The sequence below is a fragment of the Arachis ipaensis genome, chromosome B02 (assembly GCF_000816755.2).
Source record: "Arachis ipaensis cultivar K30076 chromosome B02, Araip1.1, whole genome shotgun sequence".
Taxonomy (NCBI): Eukaryota; Viridiplantae; Streptophyta; class Magnoliopsida; order Fabales; family Fabaceae; genus Arachis; species Arachis ipaensis.
Window position 1 is genome coordinate 14,107,484 of NC_029786.2, and position 16,943 is coordinate 14,124,426.

The 16,943-nt window shown below is 33.9% G+C and overlaps 1 long non-coding RNA gene across 2 annotated transcripts in view; it reads left to right on the plus strand.

The window, feature by feature from the left end:
* LOC107624993 overlaps positions 1-9,801 on the plus strand; it is a 19,206-nt gene extending 9,405 nt beyond the window's left edge. The window contains exon 9 of one of the 2 annotated variants that reach the window (XR_002357131.1): positions 493-514. This is a non-coding gene — a long non-coding RNA (uncharacterized LOC107624993). Of the gene's footprint in view, positions 1-492; positions 515-9,760 lie in introns of those variants that run through there. The other variant, XR_002357130.1, reaches the window with a different exon arrangement.

Genomic DNA, 16,943 nt, shown 5'->3' on the forward strand with positions numbered 1-16,943 from the left:
ATATATATATATATATATATATATATTCATTTTTAAAAGAAATTTAGTTTAGCACTAAAAGTTAGGTGTAGTAGTAGATTGGAGTGGTAAAAATTAAAAATTAAGAGGGTCTTTATTATTATTTTCTAAGGGTGAACGCGGATCGAGTTGGATCGGATATGGCCAAAATCTCGATTCGATCCGCACTAAAATCATCGGATCGGATCCAATATCCGCAGTTTTTTAGCTTGGATCTGACCGATTTGCACATTTGCAGATCGGATCAGATATCGGATATATTCACAAAACATAAAAACACTTTTTAAAATCTTATTTTATTTTAAAAAATCAATAAAATCTCTTTTTTTACTCTTTTAAACATATTTACTTTTAAAATAATATTAAACATATTTTTCTTAAATAATAAAATAAAATAATGTGACATATATGATAACTATTAGTTGAAATAAAATATAAAAATAACATTTACTTATTTATTTATTATTTTTGCAGATAAGCGGATATGCGGATGCCTACATAAAATCTGCAATCCGATCCTATTAGTATGTGGGTCTGATCCGATAGCCTTGCGCATCGGATCCATATCCGTAATTTTCAGATCAGATTCGGATAAATGCCGCAGATATGCAGATCGGATCCGATCCATGAACACCCCTACAGTATTTTCTATGAAAATAAAAACAATATAAAAGCACAATCAAATATAAAGATATTTCATCATATTTTTAGACCATTATACTATACATTCTATTATTTTAATTTTAGGATTTTATTTATCAATGTTTTTATAATTTAAATTTTGGAGTATTTATTTGTGATCTTAGACTCTTAGTATAAATTATGATCACTTTTTGCAAATAATATCTATTTTAATAGTTTGCTTACTTTGTAAAGTATAATATTACCCTTAAAGCTAAGTTGAAGAGAAGGTTAATTATTTAGAAAGTTTAGTTGATACATTTAAAGATCTAAAATTTTATATTGATGATAGTTATATTATTGTATTGTCTCTAAAATTTATACAAACCGAATGCTTATATATTCAATAATTACTATTTTAAAAAAATTTATAGATGCTACAAATTTTAAAAAGTTATCTTTCAAAAGTATTTCTAACTTTTAAAAGTCACAAGTATAAGCACATGACCTTTTGATTTATCAAACGTAAAACGAGGTGCTTATACTTTTGAAAATCAGAAGCATCTCTTCGAAAAGTTATACCAAACTAAGCCTAACTCCATTCAAAATGATATCTTCAAAAATTTCACAAATACAAAATCAAATTATTAAAATAAGTATTACGTTACATTATCATATGTTCAAATTCTTTCCGTGATAACAAATGGATCTAGACAAGAGATTGTTAATGCATCAATTGATTTCTTTTATCTATGGTATAAATATAAGTTATTAACTTTAATTCAGAATATGAGATTAAGGTATTCAATATAAGATGAAAGAGTGATAGAACAAAAAAATGTGTATAATGAATTCTTGATTTGGAAGATAGAAAACTTGCACATTTAAAAATGAATATAATGTAGTACCTATATTACCTGAACTCTCAATTACAAATTTTGATGACTCAATTCATACAATTGTTGAATTAAGCATGTTTAATCAATACATGATTTAGAATTATTAGTTACATCATTGTGATCATATTTCTAAACTCAATAAATATATACAAAAAAAAATATATCATTATCCAATTTCTATGTATTCTTTTTATATTTTTGTTATTAATTTTACAAACTCAATCACCCACCCGCGCGTATGCGCGGGCCTCGTGCTAGTATAAAATAATGAGTGACAAGTTATATAAAAATAATTTTGAAAATAAGAGACTAAGAAACTTACAATTTACACCATAAACAAATAAGATTAACTTGTCTAATTTCTCTTAAGTGAATGCATATGAATAGTGATATGTAATTAATTATGCCTTTATATGTGATTTATATGACTTGAATATTTGAGTTTGATGTGCTAGAATATTACTTGACGATTGATGATCTTTATTGCTTGTTAGAGATTAGGCTGTAAACTCATATCTCACTTAGGGTAATATAAAAACAGTAAATTGCGTAGTCAATTTCTCATTCTATACATTACCTTTTTAAGTAGGGTAAGATTTGGGTGAAAACTTTGATAAGTCTAGTTTGTTGCCTCTAAAATTTAGGACTATTCAAGATCTTTAAAAAATGTATAATTTTTGGAAGTAAGGATACCTAAAAGCTTTTAAAATAGGAAGATTTCATCATAGAGTAGTCAGTTTCGGAACCAAATAATCTATTTAACAAAGTTTAGATCAGTGTAGTGTAAAACTCCGATAAATGATAAATAATTAATTAATAAATTAGTTATAAGAAAAAAGGTTTATGAATTTAATATTTATAATTTGAAAAATTGCTGGTGAGAATTTAATTTAGAACATAAGCTCGAGCACTTATCTTAAAGGTTTTGACCCTAAGTTGGGCTAACGGACCAAAAAAAATACCAAACTGGCCTATTTTGAACCCAAGCCTAAACATATATAAGCTCATAACTTAGTGAATTCAGCTCATTTTTCTCACTCCAAGAGAGGGGCAAGGTTGGGAAGAGAAGAGAGAAAGGGGAAGAAGGAAACCCTAACTTCTTCAACTTCAAATCACCATAACTTTTGCTACGGAGCTCCGATCGTCGCCCCGTTTACGGCCACGTGAAACTTATCTCATCCTCTTCAATTTTATCCAATTAATTTGGTAAGTAACTTGAAATTCCAGCTCCATTTTCTCATTCAAAGCTAATTTTGTGTTTTGAACTTGTGTATTGAAGATTTTTGGCGATTTTGATGTTATAGGAGTTCTCTAACTTGTGTTCTTAGTGGTTTTCATCACTAAATTTAGTGAGTTAAGGTAAGAAAGCCTAATCTCTTCATTATTCCTAATTATGTATGAAACCTTAGCTTGAAAAACATGTAATGTTGGTTTAATTATATTTGGGTAGAGTTGCTCGGTAATTTTGGTGCAAGTTGGATTGCTTGATTTGAGTTGCTGTAGAATTTTGAGTTGGGCTTGTCCTTGGAGCACTCGATGGTGTCGATTAAGGCTTCGGTCCATTCCTTTTTTGGTGAGGAAAGTCAAGTGTTGAGAAGCCGCCGTCATTAAGGTACTTGTCTTAATTTCGGATAGACATTGTGTAACTCTATGTGAAAACTTAGGTTAATTGTCCTAGGATAGTGTTAAATGTTGTGTGTTGATGATGAAGTATGATTTAGTATGATTATATGAATTGGGTGTTTGGTGAGTGCTATATGATGGTAAGATTGAAATTGGATATGAATATTGTGGTATAGTTGTTATTATATTGATTAGTGTGAATTTGGGCTGGAGGCTTAATATGGTGAGGATCCCCTATTTGGTAAGTTGCGGTAAGTTAGAAAATTTGGAATGTTGAGAATGATTATGAATGATGTGGTTTGGTTGAGTGATTAACATGTTGTGATTGATTTGTTGATAAAAGTTTGGGAAGTTGGATTGTCATGTTAAAACTTGTTTAATTGGGTGTTGAATGGATAAAGATTGATGAATGAATGTTAAAATGCTTAGAAATAGCTTTGGAATGGTTTGAGATTGAATTGGGTTGAGAATTGGTAAAAATTTACAATTTAGTAATTTTGGTAAAAATAAAATTTTGACCAATTTCGACGGATCATAACTTGGTATTTGGAGCTTGGATTTGTATGAACTTTATCTTAAATTGTAGCTAGTGATGAGAGCTTTAAATCAGATTAAGAATGAAGGAAAACAAAAGTCTTTTAGAGAAAATTATGAATGATTGAAAGCTGGGTTCTAAATCTAAAATATGAGAGTTTGCAGAAAAATAAAAAATTCTTGTATGTGTGCGCACGCACATGGTTGTGCGCATGCACAAGTCAAAACAGGTGAAGGGACTCATGTGTCTGCACAAGGATTGTGCACACGCATGAGAAGAATTTTACAAGTTGTGCGTACATACAACTGGTCACGCGTACACACAAGCTGGGGAACGCTTCTGATTTGTGCGTATGCACAAGTCCTATTTTCTCAATTAAACTCTGTTTTTGACTGTTTGACTTTCTCGGCAAACTTGTAACCTTCCGTAACCCCCAATTAAGGTCCGATACTTAGTTTTTGGGCTCTGAAATGAGTGTGAGTATATGGAATGAATTAAATTGATTATTCTCGGATAAACGCTTGGTTAAACCGGATGACATGACTGTTGGAATGGTGGTTCATTTTGCCCGTGGTTAGGACGGTGGTATTATCCCGCTCACCAGAGTATAGAATGGATAAACTGACAGAGAGTTTGGGTTGATGAGTCTAAACTTGAGAAATTGAACAAAAGGTTAAGATTGATGAATCTATTGGTTATGAATTTGAGTTAAAGACATTAATGTTGACTGATTGTGGTCCGAATGATCGAAATGGCAAGGACGGTGGTGAATCCCACTTGCATATTGATGTGGCACTGCCTCCAGGGGAAGGTGGTAGGCACTCTCCCTCAAAATTATTCCACCTGGTGATGCGGTTGCGATATGAGAGTGGGAAAGGTGGTAGGGCACTCTCCATCAGAATGTTTTCCCCCACATCTTCCTTTAATTGTGTATGTTGAAGGTGGAGAAGGTGGTAGGGCACTCTTCCTCGAAATTTTTCCTCCACGTCTCTCTTTAGTTGCAAGGTGATAGGGCACTATCCCACAAAATTGTACAGCATCTAGGAAAAGGTGGTAAGGCACTTTTTCTAGGAATATTTTCCTCTGAGTATACCTCCAAGAGAAGGTGGTAGGGCACTCTCTCTTAGAATATTTTTCTACTGGAGATGTGCAACAGAGAGACTGATTCGGGAGATGCCAACTGGACTTGTGTCTGGTTTGGCAGAATAACCGACACGTGAGCTCATGGCCAATAAGACAGACATGCATCATTTGTATTTGTGTGTATTGATTGGGTGTGCATCTTGTTTTTGGCTTGCCTTGTTGAATAATTGTATCTATATACTAATTGAGCTAATTGCCTTATCTATTTTCTCTATTTGTATATTCTTTGTATTGTTTTGTATGTGTTTGAACAACTGAGAGATCCCTTATGCTGACGTTGGTGACGCTGAGAGTTGTTCTTGATGCGATATATTGATATAATTGGATGATGGAAATAAATTTCATTGATATTTGAGCTCCCTAGGTAGATGTAAGTGTGGTTTATCCCACTTGCTCCGAGTTGAGATTGGAACTCCCTTGGATAGATGCAAGGGTTGTGGTTTGTCCCACTTGCTCCGGGTTGAGATTTGAGATCACTAGTATAACTTATGACTTTTATTGAGTAGAGTTGAGAATCTAAAATCACTAGTTTTGCTTAGATTTTGTTTGATTACTCTTTTTGGATTTATGAAGGACCCTAGGCTTGAATTTAGTGCATTTTGGAGTTTAGGATTGCTTAGCGGGTTCATATCTTTTTACATAGTCTCTATTTGGAATTATTACCTATTGGAACCTTCGGATTCTCATCCACTATCGAATTTTGTTATTTTCAAATGCAGGACGTGACATACCTCGTTGAACGTGCCAGACTCTCTATGAAAAGTGAAGACTCCTTTACATTTTGTATTTTGTGCTTAGTGTTGTTTATTTCTCCACTTTTGTATATGTATATGTATATCCCTTTTAGAGGTTGATCTTTAGAGAAACATGATTATGTTTCGTTTAACTTCTGGTTTGTATTATACATTCTAATCGGCCTCGTCTTCGTAGGTCGAGACTAGTATTTGCTATGTATTTCCTTTGAACTCTGATATATATATATTTCTATCACTATATATATATTTCTATCGTTTCTATATACCGACACTTTATATCTTTGGCATTTCGAGTGCGATGCAATTTTCGTTCTGTCATCTTTTCTTCACAGGCTCCTAGATATATCATTATTCTTTAATTACTATGTATGTACTTTTAAGTTTTAGAGGTCGTAATATCTCACCACCTTTAATTTATGACTATAGCATAAAGCTTTATGTGGTAGGGTGTTGCATGTAGGACCAAGATCAACTATCTTATATATATATACCCCAGTAAAATTTCAAAAATTACTTAGTAGTTCTTAGTGAAATGTCTTAATTGCCCCCACTATATAATTAATTTTGACCCCACCCCAAATCAAATCCCGAACCCTTCTTTTTCTCCCCTAATCTTCTTTATCTGCTCGACTACTCTAGCCTCCGCAGTCCGCCCTCCTGTCTCTAGAGACCAAAGCCATTGCTGGCTTGTTGCTGCATGCTGCCACTCTGCATTTTAGCCAGTGTCATCTCCGCCCTCCTATCTCCAGAGTCACTGTCGCGTCTCCGCCAGTGTCACTGGCTCACTGGCTCTGTCGATATCTCCTTGCATCGCCGCGTGGCTCTGTCGATTTCTCCTTGTAACGCCGCCGCGCCGTGTCTGGTGGAGTGGTGGTTCTGCCTTCTTCTGCGTAAGCGTAACTGCGTCTGCATTCCCTGATGAGCCACTATTTTATGGTTTATTTTGTACTAAATTGAGTGGATTTTGTCAACTATTCTCACACTTATTCATATAAATCGCATATTTTACATTATCCTTCCTAATTTTGTGCTATGATTGAAAACATGCTTCTTTGGCCTTAAATTTGCAAATTTTAATTCTCTCTCTCTTATTACCATTGGATGTCGTGATATGTTTGTTAAGTATTTTCAGGGTTTATATGGCAGGAATGGCTTAGAGGATGGAAAAGAAGCATGCAAAAGTGGAATGAACACAAGAAATTGAAGTTTTGAGAATCTGGTAGCGACGCGCATACGTGGACGACGCGTACGCGTGACTGAGCCAATGTCCAAATGACGCGCACGCGTGGCTGACGCCTACGCGTGGCCAGCGAAAAGTCCAGCGACGTGTACGCGTGACGAGCGTCACGTGCTGCAATTTACAAAAAATGCTGGGGGCGATTTCTGGGCTGCTTTTGACCCAGTTTCAGGCCCGAAAACACAGATTAGAGGCTGCAGAGTGGAGCTGGAACCTGGAAAGGAGAATGATTCGACTAACTTTCATTCACACAATTTTAGGTTTTAGATGTAGTTTTCTAGAGGGAGAGGCTTTCTCCTCTCTCTAGGTTTTAGGGTTTTTAGTTTTGCTTCTTCTCAAATTCAGATTTCTACCTTGCTTTAATTTAGTTTTCTTCTACTTTTATTTGTTCTAGTACTTTAGTTATCTACTTCTATAATTGATTTCTTTATGTTGCCAATTTAGTTTATGAATTCTTCTTATTCCCTTTAATCCATATTAATTCAAGTTATGTTTTCATGTCTATGATTGCTTCTCTCTTCATTTGTTATTATTGATCCCTTGCAATTGTTGGTCTTAGATTTTACATTGTCTTATTACTTTTCTATGCTTTTATTTTGTGCCTTCCAAGTGTTTGATAAAATGCTTGGGTGGATTTTAATTTAGATTTTTGTGTTCTTGACTTGGATTGATTATTTAGAGACTCTTGAGTTATCAAAAGTCTTTTGTTGATTGGTGATTGAAGATTGCCGGTTAGCTTGAACTTCACCAAAGCTAGTCTCTCACTATAAGTTGACTAGGACTTGTGAACTCAAGTTAATTGTATGCACTTGACCTTCCTCCATTGGTTAGAGGTTAACTAAGTGAAGGCAATTCACATTTACCATTACAATTGATGATGATAATAAGGATATGACTTCTAATTCTCAATCCTTGCTAAGAGCTTTCTTAGTTATTAGTTTATTTTTCATGCAATCTATATTTTCTTGTTCCTCATTTCAAAAACCCAAAAAATATACTTTCCCATAACCAATATTAACTACACTTCCCTGCAATTCCTTGAGAGACGACACGTGGTTTAAATACTTCGGTTAAATTTATTGGGTTTGCTTAAGTGACAAACAATCTAAACGTTGACCAAGGATAATTTGTTAGTTTAGAACTATACTTGCAATGCGACATTTTTGTAAAAATCTTTACCGACATTTTTCCTCCGTCAAATTTTTTGCGCCGTTGTTGGGGAATTGCAAATTTGTGCCTTATTATTGGTTATTGTGAATATGTTTGCCTTTTGTTTCTTTGTTAGTTTTTGCTAGTTTTAGGAGTTTATTTTCATTAGTTTTTATTAATAGTTGTTTTTATTTTCTCTTGCTATCATGAATTCTCACCCCTTTGGTTATGAGTGTGATTACAACTATGTTGCAGGAAATAGAAGCTATAATGAGGATATGCAACAAGGATGGAACAATCAAAGGTGGGAGGAGCGTCAAGCTTATGGACAGCCTCCATGGCAACAACCTCCTCCAATGTACTACGAGCAACAACCATTCCATGATGCATACCAAGACAATGGATATGGTGGACCTCCTTGTGACTACAAACAACCACCAACATATGCCTATGAACCCCCTCTTCAACATAGCTTTGAACCACCATACTCACAAGCCCCCTACCACCAAACACTTCCATATGACCCTAATCCATATCCACCATACCAACCACCATATGAACCATACGAATCATACATAGAACCACCCCAATTCCAACACAATTACCCCCAAGAACCACCACTTCAATATACACCATCTCCATACCCTTATCAAGAAGAACTACCTTCATATTATGAGCCCTTTCTCCCAACCAATGAACCCTCCTATCCACCCCAAACTCCCATAGATGATACCTTTAGTGTTATTCTTCAAGGGCAAAGAGAGCTTCAAACTACACTTACCTCTACTCTTACTGGTCCCACCTCTACTCTCCAAGCTCTTATATTCCGTGTGGATCCACCTCCTACCTCCAATACTCAATCCTCAAGCTCTAGTGCACCACCACCCTCCATGGAAGAACACCCATATCCATCAATCCAATAGCAACATGATCCCAATTATGCTATTGACATGGAACAAGAGAGAATGGATCATCTCAGGGACTTAATAGATCGGATCCACGCATCCATACTTCAAGAGAAGCAAGAGGAGACTTGAAAGGTGGAGGAAGTAGAGCCCCTGGAAGATGAAAGAATAGTTGAAGACTTTGAGGAGGTTGAACAAGAGGGACGTTCCATCATTAAAGACAACTCTACACTAAGTGACATTCATGATCTTGTTGAAACTTTTTCCATCGGATGTGAAACCAATGTTGAGGAGGAATGTACACACCCTCCAACACATGACTTGATCAATGAGGAAGAGTTGAAAGAAGTTAACAAGAAAGTGGGAACTGAAGAAAGTTGTCAAGAGGTGGAAGTCATCAAGGAGGAGTTGGATTTTGTACTCGAACGAGTGCATAAAGCCGAAGTTAATGAAGAAGAAGAAGTGGTTGAAGTTGAAGAAGCTTGCCAAGAGGTGGAAGTAGTAAAGGAAGAGCATAAGGGAGTGGATCTTGCAAGATCATTAAAAACACCTCTCCCCAAGCTATTACCATCCAGCACAACATTCAAGTGGGTAAAATTCTTCTCCTTAAACTTTACTTTCCCACTTGAATATGGTTTGCTTGAGACAGATGGTCAACTTAGAGCTCTTTGTGGCTTTAAGAGCAAAAGGGAGATGGTTAGTGGTTGGAGTTGTCATGCAAGGTTCCATATGGTTTCATGCTCAAAGTTGAAGTGGAAGGATTGGAGTAGAGCTCGATTGAATGGGTCTAAGAAGTTGTTTGGATGCCTCAGAGAGAATTTGGATTACTTGCCACCCAGTTAGAATGATGATGATCAACATAAAGACGGGTGTAGCAACAAGATTTGGGATTCTGGCATACAAGAGGATCAACTTTGGGAGCTCAAAGCTTGTGAAGAACTTCATCAAGGCTTGGTGAATTCACTTGGAAATGTTGGAGCTTATTGGAAGTCCAAGCGTTGGTGGAAGTTTCAAGATGAGTTCAAACACAAGCCACCATGACAAGGAGCTCACCAAATGTCCAACTTAAGGATTTTAACTAAAAGTACTAGGTGGGAGACACCCCATCATGGTAAATTCTTCCTATTTTTCCATTTATTTATATTGGTCATAAGTTGAATTTTCAATTTTAGTTAGATTTATTTATTTTAAGTTATAGTTTTTCTTGTTTAATAATCTTTGACATTACTTTGGTAGCTTGTTAGCTTCTCACCCAGCTTAAAAAAAAAGAGCTGTCACGCGTACATGTGCGCGTCGATGCCAATTTTGCTCTCTGGTACAAAAACCCGAGAGTTGTGTTGGAACCATGCGGGTGGGATTCTAGGCGCACAACCCAACCCACGCATGCGCGTCATTTGCGCTTTTTACCACCCACACGTAGGCGTGGACGACGCGTGCGCGTCGACGTCAGAGTTTTGGTGGTCCAATACTAGAACCAGAGACTTACGCGGGAACTGTGCGTGTGTTGTGCGAGAAGCACAATTCACACCCATGCATACGCGTGACTGATGCGTACGTGCCACCTTCCCTTTTCTGCTTTTCACGTGTACATGTGACTGACGCGTACGCGTCACCTCCTCATCCTGCAACCCACGCGTACACGTGGGCGACACTTACGCGTCGCTTCTTCTTTTACTTTCTTCATCTTTCTTCTCTCCTTTCTTCTTCTTTCTTTCTACCTTTCTTCTTCTTTATTCCTTTCCCTTCTCATCTTTATTCTCCCTCATTTATTGCATTATAACTTTGTCACTTGTTCTTATTTTCTTTTCTAAATTTGATATTATACTATTGGTGTTGAATGTTCTTACTCAACTATTGTATATTCCTTGCATTGTTTTTGGTGCTTCTTGACTTGTTTGCTATTTAGTTGATATGCCCTTTTGCTTCTATTGTTTTCTCACTCACATGTTGTAGCTACCATGTAGTTGAGAACCTCATTACTACTTGGCATTAGCCACCCATATTTTATTTGTTTTCATATCTTTGGTTGTGGGTTATTCTTCTTCCTTTTTCTCTTCTTTCAGGATGGCCACCAAGAAGGAAAACGGAAAAGCTTTTAAATGGGGCAACAAACAAGCCCCTCTGCACAATCTTTTGAAGGAGTTCATCAGTTGTAGCAACCCGTCCACTTGCACATCTTTGCATGCACCGAGGACGGTGCAATCTTTAAGTGTGGGGAGGTCGAGACCGATTTTCGTGGGTAACTACCTCCTTTTTCAACACCAACACTTTAACTTGCATGTGTAGTTAGTTGCTTGCATATATGTACTACTTAGTTGAAGTGATGAATTCTCTTCCAAGAAACTATTTTAAATATTTCACTAATTTGAATTAAATTTTTGTTGAACTTGTTTGAAGAAATTTATTTTGGAATATGGTTTAGAGCTCGAACACACAAAACCAGTGAGATTTTGAACCTATTTGATTGGTTGCATCTTATCAACCAATATATTTTGTTTTGGTGTGTGTCGTTCTCTCTAAAATTGTGATCTTTATCTTGCTTGATTCTATATTTCCAATGTTTGATGTATGCATACATGTATATGATTGAGGCCTTTGTTTCACTACAGCTCACATACCCATATGGCCTTACCCTTTCATTATCCTTTGCAAACCAATGTTGAATCTTTTTAACCCCTTTTATTCTTTATTTTAGCTCATCACTAACTCTAAGTAGAAAACAATAATGTCCTTAATTTGAATCCTTTGTTAGCTTAGACTAGTGAGAGTGCTCATAATTTAAGTGTGGAAAAATTGGGTTTAGAAATATTTGGTTTGAAAATTGAGTATGTTAGACTTTTTGTGAAAATGTGAAAAGATAGTTGAGCACATATTCTTACGTTCAATACCTTAATCATATGCATTGAGAAAAACAAAAAGAAAAGAAAAATAAAAAGAAAAAAAAGAGAAAAAGAAAAGAAAAAGAGCAAATAATAAAAAGGGGACAAAATGCCCCAAAATAAATGGTGTTAGCAATGCATATGAGTTATACTCAAATTTGGGATGCATGAATATGTGGAAAACATAGTTAATGGGCAGTTAGGTTTTGTATTTTGATTACATAGATTGTCTTAAGTTAGGTGGAAAGTTTAGGTTAATCAAGGATTCAGATTTTAGTCCACTTAACTAAATATATTCATACCTTGACCCTAACCCCATTACAACCCTTGAAAAGACCTCTTGATTTGTGTACTCATGCATTAATTTTTTGTTGATTAGTAGAAGAAGAGCAAGTCTTAGAAAGCAAGATTAGTAGAGAATTGAGAGAATCAAACCTTAAACACCTGAGCGATTAGAGTGTATACACTTCTAGTGAGGGTTCGATGCTCGATTCTTTGTTCCTAACTTTCACGAGCTTTCTTCTTGCAGGTCTATTTATACTTCATTTTATGATTTGAATTAGTGGAACCCCGTTCATATTTGTTCTTGGAGAATTTGATTTACTTTTAACCAAGTAGGTAGAAGCATTTAGCATGTAGTTGCATTCATATAGATAGGTTGCATTGCATAAGTCATACCATCCCTCTTCACTCTTTTAGTTCTCTTGAGTTTAGCATGAGGACATGCTAATGTTTAAGTGTGGAGAGATTTGATGAGCCACTATTTTATGGTTTATTTTGTACTAAATTGAGTGGATTTTGTCAACTATTTTCACACTTATTCATATAAATCGCATGTTTTACATTTTCCTTCCTAATTTTGTGCTATGATTGAAAACATATTTTTTTGGCCTTAAATTTGCTAATTTTAATTCTCTCTTATTACCATTCGATGCCGTGATATGTTTGTTAAGTGTTTTCAGGGTTTATAGGGCAGGAATGGCTTAGAGGATGGAAAAGAAGCATGCAAAAGTGGAAGGAACACAAGAAATTGAAGTTTTGAGAATCTGGTAGCGATGTGCACGCATGGACGACGCGTACGTGTGACTGAGCCAATGTCCAAATGACGCGCACGCGTGGCTGATGCCTACGCGCGGCCAGCGAAAAGTCCAGCGACGCGAACGCGTGACGAGCGTCACATGCTGCAATTTACAGAAAACGCTAAGGGCAATTTCTGAGCTGCTTTTGACCCAGTTTCAGGCCCGAAAACACAGATTAAAGACTGCAGAGTGGAGCTAGAAGGGGGAATGATTCAACTAACTTTCATTCGCACAATTTTAGGTTTTAGATGTAGTTTTCTAGAGGGAGAGGCTCTCTCCTCTCTCTAGGTTTTAGGGTTTTTAGTTTTTCTTCTTCTCAAATTCAAATTTCTACCTTGCTTTAATTTAGGTTTCTTCTACTTTTATTTGTTCTAGTACTTTAGTTATCTACTTCTATAATTGATTTCTTTATGTTGCCAATTTAGTTTATGAATTCTTCTTGTTCCCTTTAATCCATATTAATGCAAGTTATGTTTTTATGTTTATGATTGCTTCTCTCTTCATTTGTTATTATTGATTCATTGCAATTGTTGGTCTTAGATTTTACATTCTCTTATTACTTTTCTATGCTTTTATTTTGTGCCTTCTAAATGTTTGATAAAATGATTGGGTGGATTTTAATTTAGATTTTTATGTTCTTGACTTGGATTGATTATTTAGAGACTCTTGAGTTATCAAAAGTCTTTTGTTGATTGGTGATTGAAAATTGCCGGTTAGCTTGAACTTCACCAAAGCTAGTCTCTCACTATGAGTTGACTAGAACTTGTGAACTCAAATTAATTGTATGCACTTGACCTTACTCCATTGGTTAGAGGTTAACTAAGTGAAGGCAATTCACATTTACCATCACAATTGATGATGATAATAAAGATAGGACTTCTAATTCTCAATTCTTGCTAAGAGCTTTCTTAGTTATTAGTATATTTTTTTTGCAATCTATATTTTCTTGTTCCTCATTTCAAAAACCCAAAAATATACTTTTTCATAACCAATATTAACTACACTTCTCTGCAATTCCTTGAGAGACGACACGAGGTTTAAATACTTCGGTTAATTTTATTGGGTTTGCTTAAGTGACAAACAATCTAAACGTTGACCAAGGATAATTTGTTGGTTTAGAACTATACTTGCAACACGACATTTTTGTGAAAATCTGTACCGATATTTTTCCTCCCTCATTCCCCTTTTACCTTCTTCTTCAGTGATCGGTTCTTCCTTCTTCTTCTTCTTCTTCGAAGACTTCGAATCTGCGATCCTCCTCTATCTTCGGTCTTCACTCTTCAGGCTTCAACAGAGAACGCATGCCCTTCGTCCTGCTGCCTGCTGCCGCTGGGCGCTGCACCGCTACTGCCTACTGGGTTCTGCACTTCTGCTTTCTAGTTCCTAGAGTTCAGCTGTTCAGATTCAATCTTGGATTATTCTCGGTACATTCATGAATCATGATTCACTGAAACCGATATCTGCTTGCTTCATTGCTTATTCACTTATTTGCTTTATTGTTGTTTGATAATTGATATAGTTGGTTTGTTAATTGTGATTGAATTTGTTCTGATAATGTAATTACAAATTTAGTTTTATTAATTTGTTTGTTGGTTGTTTTTGTGTATTGACTTATTTTGAATTAGGAATTTGGGATATTATTAGTTGTTGTTGTTGTTGGAAATTTATTTGAATGGCATATGTTTATCAATTTTGTATTTATAATTTTATATTGTGATTTTTGAATTGTGAATTTTTTTATTAATTAATTAACTTAGATTTATAATTTTATCCTAGCTATTAGTAAGGGAGAAATATTTCAAAAGCACCTCATCATTGGAGATTGGATACCAAAACAATTCATCGACCTCTTCTAATAAAAGGAGGTTTTTAGAATTCGTAGTAGAGAGTCTTATAGCAGATCCAGGACAACGATCAAAGATTCCAAGTTATCACTCGAATGACAGAGATAAAGTTAGATGTGCATATTTGTAAAAAGGTCTTTGTCAACCAAGAACTCATGATTTTTCGCAAACTGCTTGTGATTCTTCTTTTCGAAAATTTAATCCTAATTGGTTTGATGACTATGGCAACTAGTTAGAGTATAGTATATCAAAAGATGCTATTTTTTTTGTCTTTGTTGTTATCTTATGAAACCCGAGACAAGGTGGTGATGCTTTTGTAACTATTGGCTTTTTAAATTGAAAAAAAAAGGAGAGACTACAAATTTATGTTGGAATTTATTGGGATTCATGATAGCGCTCATAATAAAGCTTGGAGAAAATGTGAAGCATTTATGAGACAAAAACAACACATCACTGCTGCTATTGAAAAACAATCTGAACAAGTTAAAAAGAATTATTTTAAATAATTGTTTAGTGACATACATATAAAAAGAGACATTTGATTGTATTGATAATGAAAAGATTATTCAATCTTTTCAAAATATGAAACCTAGAAGAATAAAATTTTAAATTATTTTACAAAATGTTTTCATGCAGTGCGCATATCTTAATCTAGTTAAACTTAATAAAAAAAAAAATATTGCTATGTAATTTATTTTCAAAAATTTTAACTCAATTATTAGGCCTATAGAATTTACATTTAATTTTTAGATGGTTGAAACTGATCTTTTTAAAAATATTATAAATATGCGACTAATTTTTAAATTTATAATTAATTCCATAGCATTCAAAATGACGTATGACAAAAACCAAAATGAAGTTAAGTGATTCTAAAATATTCCTATCAAAAAACAAGTTAATGTAGAGTCACAAAAAAGTAAGACATGGGATTGTTGTGAGAACAGTAACTCTTGATTTTTTTTTTATTTTATGGAGTAGATATACTCAAAAAACTATTATTTACAAATCATAAAAAATTTCATTTTGAAACAGGAATCATGTGGTACAAAGTTTGCAACTTGAGGTTATTAAGAGATAAAATTCTAAATATCTAACTTGTCTAGTGACAAATTTAGAAAATTGGGTTAGAATGTAAACTAAAATTATTCTTAGACATAAAAGACGGAACTTAAAAGAAATATTTGGATAAAATTAAATTGATATTGGAATTTAATATCTATAAAATATTTAATTATTAAGTTAAGAGACCTAGATGAAAGACACACTATAGACTAATTGAAAAGTTAGAATAAAGTGAGAATGCATTAGGTATGAGGCATTGAGAAGTAAAGGTTTAAATATGATTGGCTATAAGATGTTTTTTAAGCTATCTTATTATGTTTTACTGCTTATTTAAATTATTATGTTATATTTTGTGATTTATATCTAATACACGGAGACTAATAACGCAAGATAAAAGAAATGAATGATATTATTTATTATGTGAATCTATCTTATATAATTATATTAATACTTGAATGTCCAAGTCATATTTAATGTACTTAGTTCATGATGGGAATAAAATTGTTTTGTAATTTTACTTATTTTACTTGAATATGTGGATTGATTGAACTTATTTATGTTAGAACTATCATATATTTTTATAAAAAAAAATGTAGACAAAATCTACTAGGGTACGATGAGGTTGAATTAGTATCTTTTAAAAGATACAAATTTTGAGGACAAAATTTTTTAAGTGAGTGAGAATATAACATCTCAATTTTTTTAATCATATTCATTAATCAATAGTTAATTAATTAATTAAAATTGTAATGATTTAAAATTTGAATTCATAATAAAGAATTAGAAAATAATACATTTAAAAAACTAACATATCTAATTTAAAATTTGAAAATATAAAACACTACCTATAGTAAATTTTTAACCGGCAATAAACCACCTTTCAAGATATAGTCATAACAAATTTCATGCTTATTGAATTTGAATGATCTTAAGTTACATAAAACTAGTTTTATTCTTTAATAAGTTTAGTGCAAAAATTCAAATTAAATTATGTAGATAAATTTGTTACAAGTTTATAGTAAAAAATTACGCTCTAACCAACCAGCCTAATATATTAATAGTATTTCGTGAATATCTCAAGCTGAGAGAATTTTAAAATTTATATAACCATAATCACATATATAACATAAATTTAGGTAAAAATTTAAATATGATATAATATTATTAATCAATTTACTAATTATTTGACATATA